Raw genomic sequence first — 16,397 nt, 5'->3', positions numbered from 1 at the left:
ATGCACCGGAGTGTTTAGTCATCTGTCAAGTCACAGCAAGGAACTCAGACAGATAATGCTTTCCTTAAGATGTGCGATGTGCTCAATAAGGTTGCTTTTTGCGAGACATCAGACTTGCATGGGATTTCCAGTTGCCTTAAGATTTCTTGAAGTTTCAATGGGATTGAGCCCAACGCTCCGATCACCACTGGTATCATTTTTACTTTACCCTCTTGCATTCCATACTGTCTTGCCATTTCCACTTTCAATTCGGAATACTTGGTAATTTTTCAACCTCTTTACTCACAACATGCAGTTTCATTTGGTATAGCTACATCAATCATCACACAGTATTTATCTCTCTTATTCGATATGACAATATCCGGCCGACGGTGTTCGATTACACAAGAGTATCGTTACTTTTCCATCCTCCTGCATAACTTTACTTGGTACATGCTCATACCAGTCATCTGTTAATCCATATTGGTATTTATGGCATAAGAGCCAATGAAGGTACACACAAACTTTACCGTGGCAGCGCTTGTATTTTTTTTGTGTAAGGCTCTCACATCCAGTTACCAAGTGGGTCACATTTTCCACATTCTTTCCACAGAGTCTGCATTTCTGGGTGTCAGAAGTTTTATAAATGTTATACTTCCCTGACTTGATAACGAGAGCCTGATCTTATGCAGCAAGGGACATGCTTTCGGTGGTACGCTTCAAATCATCTCGCTCAAGCCATCCCCACGATACTGTATTATCCTTAACATCTTGTGTATTCCTATCAAACTGTCCATGCATTCTCATTTCAAGAATGTCTTCTTTTCTCTTTTCCTCAGCTCTTTCGTTAAACTCTACCGTGCCCATCACTTCATCTGCATTTACACCTGTATCTTTCGCGGCATATTGCAGTAGGTGTTCATCACTATTTATCGGCTAGCGTTCTCCTTACACTCATAACACAATGGGCTATAAAAAAATTAGTCCTCTGCCACCATCCTTTCTTTTCATATACAGTCTGTTTACGTTTGCTTTAGGGTGTAGCGCCCGTGCAGCGTCATCAACTTTCTTGTCCTTCTATCCAATGTTGATATTTCCTCCTTAGTCCATTTGAGGATAGACGCACTATATCTGACCACCGCAACAGCCTAGATATTCATTGCGGTAATCAAATTTTTGGCATTCAGTTTGGATTTCAACACCATCTTCATCCTTATTTTGATACGCCTTATTATTATTATTATTATTGTTCAGTAGTTTTATTTTTATAACGTGCTTTCACTTCACTACCGAGCGCAGCTCTGGGTGCCTTGGGTACGTGCTGTGGTTTGCTGTGATGCTCTTATGGTTACTGTATCGAAAGTGTTTTGCGTAGGATGTGTGCAGTGCCTAGTAGTGCAATTTTCTGTATGTTATATATATTTGTAAGTCCTGGTGTTTCTGTTATGTATTTGTCTGAATATTTTTTTATTATACCTGAGACACCTCCTATGATAGGAATTGTTTCTGTTTTTAGACTCCACATTCGAGTTATCTCTATTTCCAGGTCTTTGTATTTTGAAAGTTTTTCCATTTCTTTTAGGGAAACGTTGTCATCTGCTGGTATTGATACATCAATTAGAAAGCATTTTTTTTCTTCATCATCTTTGACAACTATATCTGGTCTATTTGCCTTAATTTCTCTATCTGTGTGTATTGGCATATCCCAGAGTATGGTTGCTTTCTCGTTTTCTGTGACCTTCTCTGGCGTGTGTTTATACCATCTTTTTTCTGTTGTTATTCCATAGTGTTGGCATAGCTTCCAGTGTATATAGGTCCCAGCTCTATCGTGTCTGTGAATATATTATTATTATTATTATTATTATTATTATTATTATTATTATTATTATTATTATTATTATTATTATTATTATTACTATTATTATTATTATTATTTTTTTTTTTTTAAGGCGGTGAGTTGGCAAGATCGTTAGCGTGCCGGACGAAATGCTCGAAGGCAATCCATTCATCTTTACGTTCTGAGTTCAAATTCTGCAGAGGTGGACTTTGCCTTTCATCCTTTCGGTGACGATGAAATAAATTCCAGTTACGCACAGGGGTCGCTGTAATCGGCCTGACTCTTCTCACAAAATTCAGACCTTGTGCTTATTGTAGTAAGGATCATTAATATTATAGCTGCTGTTGTTGCTTTTCTGTGCTATATTTAAAATTATTGTTGTTGTTGTTGTTGTAATATGTTTGTGGGTGTACGTATTTTCGTGTAAAGATGTATATATTCTGATGTACATGCGAAGAAATATAGTACTTTGACTACATAGAATCTAAAATTTGTTCTAAAGGATGAAGCACTCCTTTGTTTCTCAAATCTTTGTTCATGTGTTAATCGGCGTACCAACGTTGTCATATACGCTGAGTAGACGCAATAAATAATCAAATTCGAATGTATACACACACACACACACACACACACACACACACACACACACACACACACACACACACATATATATATATATATATATACATATATATATATATAAATACACACATATATACACACACACACACACACATATATATATATATACCTATATAAATATATATATACATATATATATATACACTCATATATATATAAATATATATATATATATATACATATCTATCTAAACACATACACATACATATATGTCTGTATATTTGTGTAAGCATATGAGTATATATATATATATAAATATATATATATATATATATATATATATATATATATATATATATATATATGTATATATATATATATATATATATATATATATATATATATATATATATATATGTATGTATGTATGTATGTATATATGTATGTATGTGTGTACGTATGTGTGTGTGTGTTTGTGTTTGTGTCTGTATGTCTGTGCATGCCATTGTGTGTATGTGTTTATGTCAATACGTATACTTCAATTATTTTGCAATGCAGGCATTCCCTCCATCAGCTGTCGAATAGAATACACATCTAATTCAGTACCCTTGAGCGTTGCTAAGCATCATTGGTGCTTCTATGAAATGTCCTAATTATTATGGCTTACATCCTAATGTGCATCACTGTTATGCATATATCTTGTTTATGTAGTTTGTTTGCTTTTTGTCATTTTATTCATGCAGTCGCCATTTTATATTATTAGCAAATGCAGTGTCGCTAACCATGTAGTGCTTATTTAATGTCATCACTAGATGTGCATCATCTGCTTTCTACATCCTACCCAGAGGAAACAAATACCCCTTACTCGTTTGCATTACTCTAATCTCTGATGATGTACATGAGAACTCTGCCTGCACAACCATGGCATTGAAAGCGTTATCGTCGAGTCTCACGCAGTGCTTTAAGAACATCATCTTCAGAAGCTTATCTCTGCAAGTCCACATTATATAGAATATTTTGTGGCACAAACCAATCAAAATCAGATCACTTTGCTGCATATGTTGTATTGTTCTCATGGACTGGGAAAATAAGCAACTTCTCCCTCTTAAATCAGAACTCGAGCATGCGTGTGCATATTTTTCCTTGTTTGTATGCGTGTGTGTGAGTATGTGTGTGCGTGTGCGCGTGGTTTAGTACGACCATGCACATGTTTTTCCTTTCGTTAGTATGTATACCTGCCAGAGCAAAATGTTTGTGCGATTTGTATCATCTTTGCCTAATTTCAAACGATTATTATATATTTCGAGTATATTAGATTAGCAGAATTGTTAAGCGACTCATAAAATGCTTTGCATTATTTGTATGCGTCCATTTGAATAGGTTCAAATCACGCCAAGACTTTGCACTTTAAGTATCTAGTGGTCGATAAAATAAGTAAAAGTTAAGTACCGCTCCTTCCCAATTAAATATCTTTTTTCAATATGAACCAATTAATGTAAATATAAACGAGTTTTATGCTTGTATAGAGACATCTGTAACAATGTACAGGGATACAGGTGAAAACAGAAAGGTTCATCATCAATTATCAACTTCATATATATATATATATATATATATATATATATATATATATATATATATACCTATATATACATACATATATATATATATATATATATATATATATATATATATATATATATATATATATATATATATATATATATATATATATATACCTGTATATACATAAATGTATGTTAGTTTTATGTATATATACATTATAGTCATACATACATTTATATATGTATGCATTTGATTGTGATTTTCTAAGCATGGATATATATAATAAAGGAGATAAAGAGAGACAGCAAAATAAATAGAAGAAAAATACAGAGAATGTACATACATGACTAAGTACATCGCATAGATGCATACATATATAATATACTGATATATCAGTTAATTCTCAATATCGTGCATAAATACACGTAGATGTTGAAATGAATGTGCCAAAGAGAATACGAAGTTTTCAGAGCCTTAACGCTTCATTAATGTTTAGCTAGTGACAGGTTGGATGCTGAGTGCAGCCTACTGCATTTGAATAATTAAATTACATGGAGCTAATGTACATAATTAGTGATATATTCTCATGGATATATTCATTCACATACACTCTTGCATGTGCACAAATATACATATGAACATATAATTGTAGATAGTGACTGGGGCGTGTGTGTATGTATGTGTGCATGTCTGTGTTTATGTACTAATATACGTACGCTTAACTACATGTACACACACACGCACAATCGTACATATATATATATATATATATATATATATATATATATATATATATATATATATATATATATGTATGCTTGTATATGTATATATAACTTCAAGGCAACACATTTGAATCAATCAGATATGAAGTATCATACATACACATATATTCAAAAGTATATAATGTATATAGATATATATATATATATAAATATATATATATATATATATATATATATATATATATATATATATATATATATCTGTGAGTGTGTATGCATGTAATTGTGTATGGGCGCATTTGTGCGTATGCATGTATATACATACATACATATATATATATATATATATATATATATATATATATATATATATATATATATATATATATATATATATATATATATATATATATATATATATGCGCGTATGTGTGTGTCTGTGTGTGTGTGTGTGTGTGTGTGTGTTCCTCTATATATTTTTATATGTATGTGTAATTAAAAATAGAGATATATGCATTTTAGTAGATAGTCATTATACAAATTCTTTATAAAGATTATTGGCCGCACAATGCTTATATTTTACAACATATATGCGTTATGCACAAGAGTCTTCACATTATCAAAACAGCGTATTCTTTACGTCATCTTTCTCATACTTGTTACTGGAATATTTCCTTGCTGTCTTCTCAATGTTGCAGGTTGATTGCATCTTATACATAGTTACCGGTATATATGGATACATCAATGCACACAGTGAGACGCACAAAAGCAGACACACACGCACGTGCACACGCTCGTGCGCGCACACGTGCACACACACATACGCACATACACACTCATACAAACACACACACCGCGCACGCATATGTGTATGTATAGATGTTTAGATAGGTTGAAATCACTTGATTAAATCTTATGTATTACACGAGTAAAATTATGAGGTCTTTAAACAAATAATACTTGGTGTCAGACAAAGCAAAATGAAGGGCCTGAAAACGTAAATATATAAAGCGGAAAAGCCCGCAAATCAAAGAAGTGTAAATGAGGTTCACTCTGCCAAAAGAAGTAACAAAAGAGAAGCTGGCGTTTGGTATGGCGCTATGTACGGAATAGAAGAAAGCAAGTTAAGAAGCAAGAGGGAGAAAAACGTATGATACCAAACTAAACAACACGTTTGGTACATATGCTTGTATTCACACTATGATTTCTAGAACCAAAATATATTGGCATGCACAAATTTCCACTGAAAACTCCAGAAAAAGTATTCGATTGTCCTTTGAAAAACAGTAAAAATATATGTTAAAATTTTGATAGTCTTCACCTTTTATTTTCAAAATATTCTCTTAATTCAGCTATGTTTTTTTATTCCAAAATGATATACTTCTACTCGGGCAAAATGAATCGTTATTGTCGTTTCGTTATTTTAACTATTATTAAGGTGTCCCAAGGCACTGAGCAAGCGGAATCTTTACCATACCGGACAAAATGTTTAACAGCAGTTATTCTAGTTTTCTGTTCTGTATTCTGTTCAGATGCCACCGCGGTCGACGTTGTGTGTTATCACTTCAGGGTCGGTAAAATAAGTACCAGTTGAGCACTAAGATAGATGTAATTGACTATCCACTCATCCAAAATTCCAGTCCTTGTGCCTATATTGTAGTGGACTATTAAGACGTTGTGATAGCAGAACCGTAAGCATGCTGGATATACTGCTTATCGTCGTTTCGGCCATCTTTACTTTTTTAAGTTCATATTCCGTCGAGGTCGATTTTGTCTTTCATACTAATGCTTAACTGTGCCATTTAAACATTAGGATCGATGTAATTTATTACTCCTCTCCCGATAAAAATTCGGGCTTTAAGCCTAAAGTAGAAAGGATTATTATAACTATTAATTTCCGTTATACCCGTACTTTTTTCTTGTTTGTTCCTCTAACGACTTGTAAATATTTATCAATCATTTTCCACACTATTTCTTCGTAGATCGTTTTCTGCATGCGTATTTGCAATAATTCATGATTTCTTTTCTCGTACCTTTTAGTGTGATCTTGCTCCCATCGAGCGAAATAAACTAAGTCGGAAAGATTGCATAGTCATCTCCTTTTCCGAAATATGATTTGCTACATCACACATTGAGAATCACTCTATATAGTTAATCGATGTAGCAGTACGTATTGGAAGAGGATTCTATGTTGAATAATTAAGCACATCCCTATCTATAGGGGATTACATCACCATCTATAGATGAATATGAACGTGCAAATAAATAAACGGGCGTTATTTTGCTCGCGTGAGCCTTGAAATTCGGCAGTATTCATCCTATCCCAGAACTACATATATTCCAAAATGCCTTACCGTTTTCTTAAGGCTGTAAGATGAGACATTAACGAGATTTAGGTGATGTTGTTATTATTGTCGTTGGTGTTGCTGTTCCTGCTGTTGTTGGTACTATTGTATAACCCTAATTCAATCTACATAGAGAATTAATGACCAAATGCATTCCTGCTACAATCACTTCATCATTTTAAGTATGTGATTAGGTCATCATATTTCATAATGTCTATTTGTTGCTTGTTTCTTTCGTTTTTATTTCTTTGGGACGGTAGAGTTTGGATTGAGTGAAGATTTAGCTATTACGTCATGCAGTTATCACTCAACTTATGTTTTTACTGATGTTGTTGTTTAGCCCTCGGTCATCTCTGATCAAGTATAGTTGTGATAATAGTAACTCTTGTGACCACCTCGCCATTTTAGGCATATGCAGGTTTATACTACCTATGGAAGTGGCAGCAGCAGCAGCAGCAGCAGCGGTGGCAGTAGTAGTAGTAGTAGTAGTAGTAGTAGTAGTAGTAGTAGTAGTAGTAGTAGTAGTAGTAGTAAGAGAAGGAGCAGGAGGAGTTTAGTAGTAGTAAGAGCAGCAGCAGTGGTGGTGGTGATACTGCTACTACTACTACTACTACTACTACTACTACTACTACTGCTGCTAGTAGTAGTAGTAGTAGTAGTAGTAGTAGTAGTAGTAGTAGTAGTTGCAGTGTAGCAGTGTGAGGAGAAGGATGGGATCATGTGGAAAATCAGAAGGTGGCAGAGAAATATATCTACATATGTGTATGTATGTGTATGTGTGTGTCTGTGTGTGTGTGTGTCTGTGTGTGTGTGTCTGTGTGTGTCTCTGTGTGTGTGTGTGTGTGTGTGTGTGTGTGTGTGTGTGTGTGGCTGTGTACTGTGCATGCTTGCATGTATGCATTTTTCGGTGGTCGGGTGGATAGATGGATGTATCAGAGATGATCAGCAAGATAACGAAAGCAAAGGAAGGGAGATAATGTGATTTCCATATGAGAATGAAATATTACTTTCTAAGAGCAATTGAGTTCAGATTTAGCGATGCAAATATTCGATAAGCTCAATATATTTGACAACGCGTGTTGTTGTTGTCGCGGTGGTAGTGGTAGTATTACTACAGTGATGGTGTTAGAAATAGAATCACTGGTTGCAGACCTAGTCATTTCAGCTATAGTAATTATAATGGCGGTCGTTGTATTATTTATACTATGTTTCAGTCGTTTGACTGTGACCATGCTGGAGCACCGCCTTTAGTCGAACAAATCGACCTCAAGACTTATTCTTTGTAAGCCTAGTACTTATTAATTTGGTCTCTTTTGCCGAACTGCTACGTTACGGGGTCGTAAACACACCACCATCGGTTTTCAAGCGATGATGGGTGGGGGACAAACACAGACACAGAAACATACACACACACACACACACACACACACACACACACACACACTAACACACACACACACACACACACAAACACACACACACATACACACACACATATATATACATATATATATATATATACGACGGGCTTCAAATCCATTCACAAGGCTTTGGTCGGCCCGAGGCTATAGTAGAAGACACTTGCCCAAGGTGCCACGCAGTGGGACTGAACCCGGAGCCATGTGGTTGGTAAGCAAGCTACTGACCACGCATCCACTCATACGCCTATGTGAATATTCATTTATGTGAATATTCATTCCAAAATTTGGCACACGGCCAGCAAGTACGCAGCTGGGGATAAGTCGATTAATATCGACCCCAGTACTTAACTGGTACTTATCTTATCGACCCCGAAATGATGAAAGGCAAAGTCAACCTAGTCGGAATTTGAACTCAGAATATAAAGACGGACGAAATGTTGCCCGCCGCACTAACGATTCTGTTAGCTCTCTGCCTTAGACTGGTTGAATAAGATTGGTTTCAAATTTTGGAAGAAATTCAGCAGTTTCGGGACATGAGATAAGTCGATGATTTTGACTCCTGTGTTCGACTGGTACCCAGCTTATCGACACCGAAAGGACGAAAGGTAAAGTCGACCTATGTGGAATTTGAACTCAGAACGTGAAGATGGACGAAATGCCGATAAGCATTTTGTCCCGCGTGCCAAAAATTCTGCCACCTCAACACCTTATTATTTGTGTGAGCATTGAAAGTAGCTCGGCAAATGGTAAATTTAGCATTGGTACCTGATGTAGTAGAGATCTCCCAGGCGTGCGAAGCGTAGCGCTTCCCTCAAGTAAACGTCATGCGACGTGGTTACTTGAGCGAATTTGGACTGGAAATTAGGCCTACGCTAAATATTGGTGGAAAATGTAGACAAATGCACTTGCCTATGTCAGATTAAGATAGATGGAGTTGTGGGTTTTCTCCAATCACCTTCTTTAGTTGTCCTCCTCCAATTTATGGATCCTTACTTTTCACATTTTATAGTAAAACTTAATTTATGAATGTGCCTTTGTTATTTACTTGAACTGAGACGGTGAGCAGGCAGAAATATTAGTGGGCCGGACAAAATGTTTAGTGTCATCTCGTCCGTGTTTGAGGTCCTAGTTTAAATTCTAAGTTTAAATTCCGCTTAGCCTTTCATCCTTTTCAGAGTCGATAAAATAAGTCAAGTACTGTGGTCCATATAATCAATTCCCCCACCACACTCAAAAATTACTGGTTCTATGCCAAAATTCGAAACTATTATTTACTTCATCTTAGGGCGGAAATCGCTAAGAATCGTTAATGGATCGAAAAAATCCTTAGTGACTTTTCTTGGAATATTTGATATTTGAGTTCAGATCCTACTACGATCATCCTTCTTTTTCATCCTTTCAGGTCGATAAAATAAACTACCAGGAGCCGATATAATCCAGTTAATCATTTTACCTAAAAGTGCACCAAATTTTGAAACAATCATTTTCTTGATCTTAACCATTTTGTCAAATTAAAATCGTCAAACTCATTCGGATTTTGCTGCTTTCATCTGTATTCCAGCGTTGTGATGTCCCTTCCTCACGGGCCCCTGTGGCCAATTAAAAGACTCAAAAGCAGCAAACTACAACAACAACAATAATAATAACTTTTAAAGAATAACAACACTAAAAATAATAATAATAAAATTAATTCGTAAGATTTTAAACTAGCCTCTTCATCGTCACTTGATGTTTTACTAGATTGCATTTTTGTATTTGATTCTCTTCCCTAAAGACATATTGCAATAAATATCTATGATTACAAGAGCTCTCAGATATATTTATTCTGAAGTTCCATATAAGAATTGTATCGATATTTTCTATCGAATTTTACAAGTTCTTCAAGGAGATACTTTTCGTTCGGCAACTAATTGCGCCACAGAACATGCGAGATGTTTTTCGAAGTTGACTCAGGAAAGAGTATGGTGAATATCTATCTATCTAAATATATATGTGTGAGTTTGTGTGTGAGTTTGTGTGTGTGAGTTTGTGTGTGCGCGCACGCCTGCTCGTGTGTGTGTGTATACATACATACACACACACGTATAAATGTATGCATGTATATACGTATATAGACGTGCGTATATGCTTGCTCGTGTGGATATGTGTGTGTATGCATGTGGACCCATGTAGACACACACACACACACACACACATATATATATATACATATATATATATATATATATATATATATATATATATATATATATATGTATGTATGTATGCATGCATGTATGTATGTATATATGTATATATACTTATAATATATATATATTTACATTTATATATACATATATATATGTATATAATATATATATATATATATATATATATATATATATATATATATATATATATATATATATATATATATACACGCACATCTGTAACTTTAAATTGTTTCATATGTGGTTTTCTATGCATCGTGGTTATGTTTGTCTCTTTGTATATATGTATTTGTGCATGTATGTATGTATATATGTATGCATGTATGTATGTATGCATGTATGTATGTATGTATACATGTATGTATGTATGTATGATGTATAGATAGATAGATAGATAGATAGATAAATAGATAGATAGATATGATAGATAGACAGACAGAGAGTCTAACAGTCTAGCAAACAGACAGTCTGAAGAGCAATAAGACGATGGATAGTCATGCACAGATATTGGTATATACTTACATATGAATATACGTACAAACTATACAGGTATATATATATATATATATATATATATATATATATATATGCATATATATATGCATATATATATATATATATATATATATATATATATATATATATATATATATATATATATATATATATATATATATATATGTATATATATATATATATATATATATGTATATATATTTAATTATATGTATTTCTTCTATCTTAATGAATCAAAATTCTTCGGATAGAATCAATGGGTTAATAGAAACCAATGTAGCAAAGAACACAAAATAACTGTGGTGTAGTTCCTGTTTTTAAGGCAGGAACTCCTTGAAATTTTGGGTATTTGAGTATATTTAAAAATTCTTTTTCATAATGTCTTACGTTTAAGATGATTCCCATGCATTCCCTGAAGAGAAGGTTACAATTTTAATATCACAGATCCCTATGGATCACACCGGTTGTAATACTTTGAAACATATGTAGGAATAAAGTATGCAATTATAACATGCGTTTTCTCAATTCCTTAAATTTTTAAATATATGTATTTATATATTTATATATACACACACATAACTATATACATAGATACACACACAAAACTATATACATAGATACACACACATACAAATATGTATACATACATGCATACATACATACACGCATAGACGCACACGCATATATATATATGCATGTATGTATGTGTATGTGTGTGTCTGTGTGTATACATATATACATGTATGCATGGATGTATGTATTTTAGAATCAAGTATGCGAACAAATATATGTGCATACAGAGACCTAAATATACATTCATAAATTACATGCATATACACATACATACATAGGAAGGTACGTACATACATTCATACATACATACATACATACATGCATACATGCATACGTGCATGCATGCATAGACAAATGATGACGGTGATGATGCAGGCAAAGTAACCATGTAAGTGAACAAGGTATTGGAGTGTCATCTCATGAAGTGCAAATCTCGATCCGCTGCAGGCGTATTAATGGGGCTAATAGCAGCAAAAGCAATTCAACGTTATTCAGTTTATGTAATAAACGGTAATAGATATGGCACCTTCTAAATGTGTTATCTGAGTTTAATTGGTGTGTTACAGAGTGAGAGATTAAGCTGTAATTCCACTATCATCTTTGGAAGGTTTTCATAAGATCACGTGTAAGAAGCTTTGTCATATTTACAATATTTTATAGCAGTTATAGAATATAGAAATGAATCATTATGTAGTGATGGAGAGGGAACAGATATATAGGGCTGTACACTCAATAAACGGATATATAGATTGTCACGCAGTGATATAGATAAACAGATATTCAGAGAAAGAAAGTGAGAGACACAGACTGTAAAAGCGTGATTATCAAAATCCTATAAAACTTCGTATCCCCAGACACTGCCATCCATATTTTTAACTACCAGCCTCTCCATTTATCAATCTCCCTATCCCTCTACCTATTTACCTATCAATTTATCTGGTTATCTGTCTATCTATTTATCTATGTAGCTATTTATGTATCTTTCCCTCTTTCCCACAATGTTTCTTTATCTATCTATCTATCTATCTATCTATCTATCTACCTATCTATCTATCTATCTATCTATATATCTATCTATCTATCTATCTATCTATCTATCTATCTATACACACACAACACACAACACACACACACACACACACATATATATATATATACATAAGTGTGTGTGTGTGTGTGTGTGTGCTTGTGTGTCTGTGTGTGTCTTTGCTTCTGCGTGTGCTTGTATGTGCGCGCGTTTGAGTGTGCGAGTGTGTGTATATATGTATGTATACATACATATATATATATATATATATATATATATATATATATATATATATATATATATATATATATATATATATATATATATATATATACATATATATATATATATATATATATATATATATATACATATATATATATATATATACATATATATATATATATATATATATATATATATATATATATATATATATATATATATATATTCAAAGTAGAATTTTCAGTTCAATGTCATCAATTTAGATAAGTTTTCGATATGAAAATATGCAATAACATTACTTAAAGATTGCGTTAAATGTTTCATTGTTTCTTTTAGGCTTAATTAATAAGAATAAGTAAAATTAGTGGAATTTTTAAAAATCAAGCTAAATATGGGCAAGTTTCCTACACTGCCGTCCGCTTCGCCAATGTAAGATATAATGAAACAGGAAAAAATAACGACTGAGCTTGTTCAGGTGGTCCAAAAGTGACTTCGAAATCACAGGATAAGTTCACCTGTGTTACCAGTCTTCGAAACAGGCGCCTAACAACAAAGGAAATCGCTGCACAAGTAAGTGAAGCCGGCAAAGCTAATATGTCTGCTACGACGTGAGGAGAAGACTCATTGCTGCCTGTCTAAATGGTCATTGTGTTGCCAGAAAACCACTTCTTTGACCTGTGAACAAACGTAAGTGACTCATATGGGCCGGAAAATACCAAACATGAACTTTTGTTAAATGGATACGTGTCCTCTGGACTCATGAATCAAAGTTTGAAATATTTGGATTCAGGCGTAGAGTTTATGTGAGGCGAGGAATTGGAGAACGGATGACTTAGATGATTCCTGAGTGTATAGTTACAAATGTAAAGCATGGTGGAAGAAGTGTGATGATCTAGGGATGTTTTTCAGGCAATAGTGATGGAGATATTGAACTAAAACGGTATCACTCTATCCTCCAGCGTTATGCCATTCCATATGGGATGAGGCTGATTGGTGATAATTTCGTGCTGATGAAAGACAACGATCCTAAACATACTTCTAAGCTATGAAAAAATTATTTACAGAAGAAAATGGGCGAGAAAAAGTTGACTGTAATGGAATGGCCAGCCCAATCCCACGATTTCAATCCCATCGAAATTGTGCACCACTGCTATCGGCGAGATGACGAAAGACAAAATCGACCTCTGCGGAAAACCGAACTCAGAACAACCTCGAACTCAGAACGAAAAGACAGAGGAAATGCCACAAAAATTTTTGCTCGGTATGCTAACGATTGTATCAGATCGCCGCCTTAAAAAAGAGCAATTACAAATAATGAAAACAAAGAAAAAGTGAACCAAGAGAGAAAAGATAAAATTAAGGTATTATTTCAAGCCAATATATTAAAGATAACGAATTTTAAAATATAGGTGAAAGAAATTATTGTTGTGGCTTAGTAAATAAAGTAGATAATATGCAAATTGAAGAAGTCATTAAGTTAAACAATGTCATTTAATTAAATTCATTGTCTTTTTCAATTTTTGATTTCCGATTGGTACATATTATTAAAGGGAAATAATTCAGAATTATATTTCGGCCCTTATGTGTCTACATGCATGCACATGCGCGCCTAATTATATCTTTGAAAGTCATATTAACAACTTAGAGAATGCTAAATTGTATATTTACATTTGAAAAGTGGAAATTTCTTTGAATTTGAGAGACTATGTAGCCAACATGAAGGTCAATAAGAATATCATTGTAAAGTAGAAAAGGTAGTTTTAGAAGAGAAATCATCTTTTAAATCTCTGCGGAGGATTATTTTCTGCAGCAGGAAAGCATTCGATTTTTTTCTGTTACTGAAGAAGCAACAGTAGAAGTTATGGATTCTTTGGTAATTTTTTAAATACATATTCCGGGGACATGATTTCCGTATAGTATTCTTCTGGATAGTACAAACGTATTGCAACATTTAGAGAGAAGAGTTTTACACCTGACTCAGTATAAACTAAATTAGATGTTTTTACCCCCTCAAAATGTGAGTTTACCCCAGAAAAAAATTAAGTCCTCTTTATACTCCTGCAAGCCTATAGAATTATCAAAACATAGTTTCCGCAACTAGGGATTCTGTTTCAGACATTTCAAACTCATCTCAGGAGATAAATCTGGTCTAAATGCATTGTGAATACTTACATACATTTTTAATGTCAAATCACCCGGTGAAGTATATAAAAATCAGACCTTGTATATATGATTGCATACATATTTTAGACATTTGATATCTATAAAGATGGACTGTGGAGAAGGAATTGTTTGTGGAACATACGTAATTGATAATACAGTTCAATATTTAAAAGATGAAGAATTATTTACATTATTTACATTTGACGGATATTTGCCCTCATGTTGTTTGTTGTTAACACAACATTTCGGCTGAAATACCTCCCAGGCTTCATCAGGTGTCTTGGGGAAATTTCGAACCTGGGTTCTCATTCTTATGGCATTTTTTGATGTTGTTGTTGTTGTTGTTGTTGTTATCATTATTGTTGTTGTTGTTGTTGTTGTTGTTGTTGTTGTTGTTGTTGTTGTTGTTGCTGTTGTTGTTGTTGTTGTTGTTGTTGTTGTTGTTGTTGCTGTTGTTGTTATTATTATTATTATTATTATTGAGTGAGAGAGCAGTGCATGCCATCAAACTGACGCTGGGGTAAAATATACGAAGCCCATTATATTCATCATTGCTACTCGTCTGATAAGGGTATACCAGGCACATGCGTCACAACCATATGTGCCTCTGGGCCTACGGGCATATGGCGTAGTGGTTACTAACCTCAAGATTCCGAGTTCGACTCCAGGCAGTGACCTGAATAATGATAATAATAATAATGATGATAATAATAACAATAATAATAATAATGATAATAATAACAATAATAATAATAATAATAATAATAATAATAATAATAATAATAATAATAATAATAATAACAACGACTACATCGAAAAATACCTTAGGAATGAGAACCCAGGTTCGAAATTTACCCAAGACACCTGATGAAGGCTGGAGGGTATATCAGCCGAAAGGTTGTGTTAACAACAAACAAGATTAGGACAAATATCCGACAAATATAAATAATGTAAATAATGTATTTGTAATTGACTTTAATAAAATCAAACTTCTGTAGCACATAGTCTTTGATGTTAAGTGGACAACTGGAGTATTGACCATAACAAGAAGGATTTTCATTTTAAACCATTCTTCTTGAGGTAGATATGACACAAATACATTTGGGAACCATTTAGTAAATAGGCTGTTGATGATCCAATGAATAGTAGGTGTGTTCTAACTTGTGTTCATGAAAGCCATTAGGTTTCACTGCATACATCAAGAGTTGCTTGACATTCAAAACCCTGA

Source organism: Octopus bimaculoides, chromosome 7, assembly GCF_046866305.1.
Source record: "Octopus bimaculoides isolate indiv1 chromosome 7, ASM4686630v1, whole genome shotgun sequence".
Lineage (NCBI taxonomy): Eukaryota > Metazoa > Mollusca > Cephalopoda > Octopoda > Octopodidae > Octopus > Octopus bimaculoides.
This window is presented reverse-complemented; position numbering follows the sequence as displayed.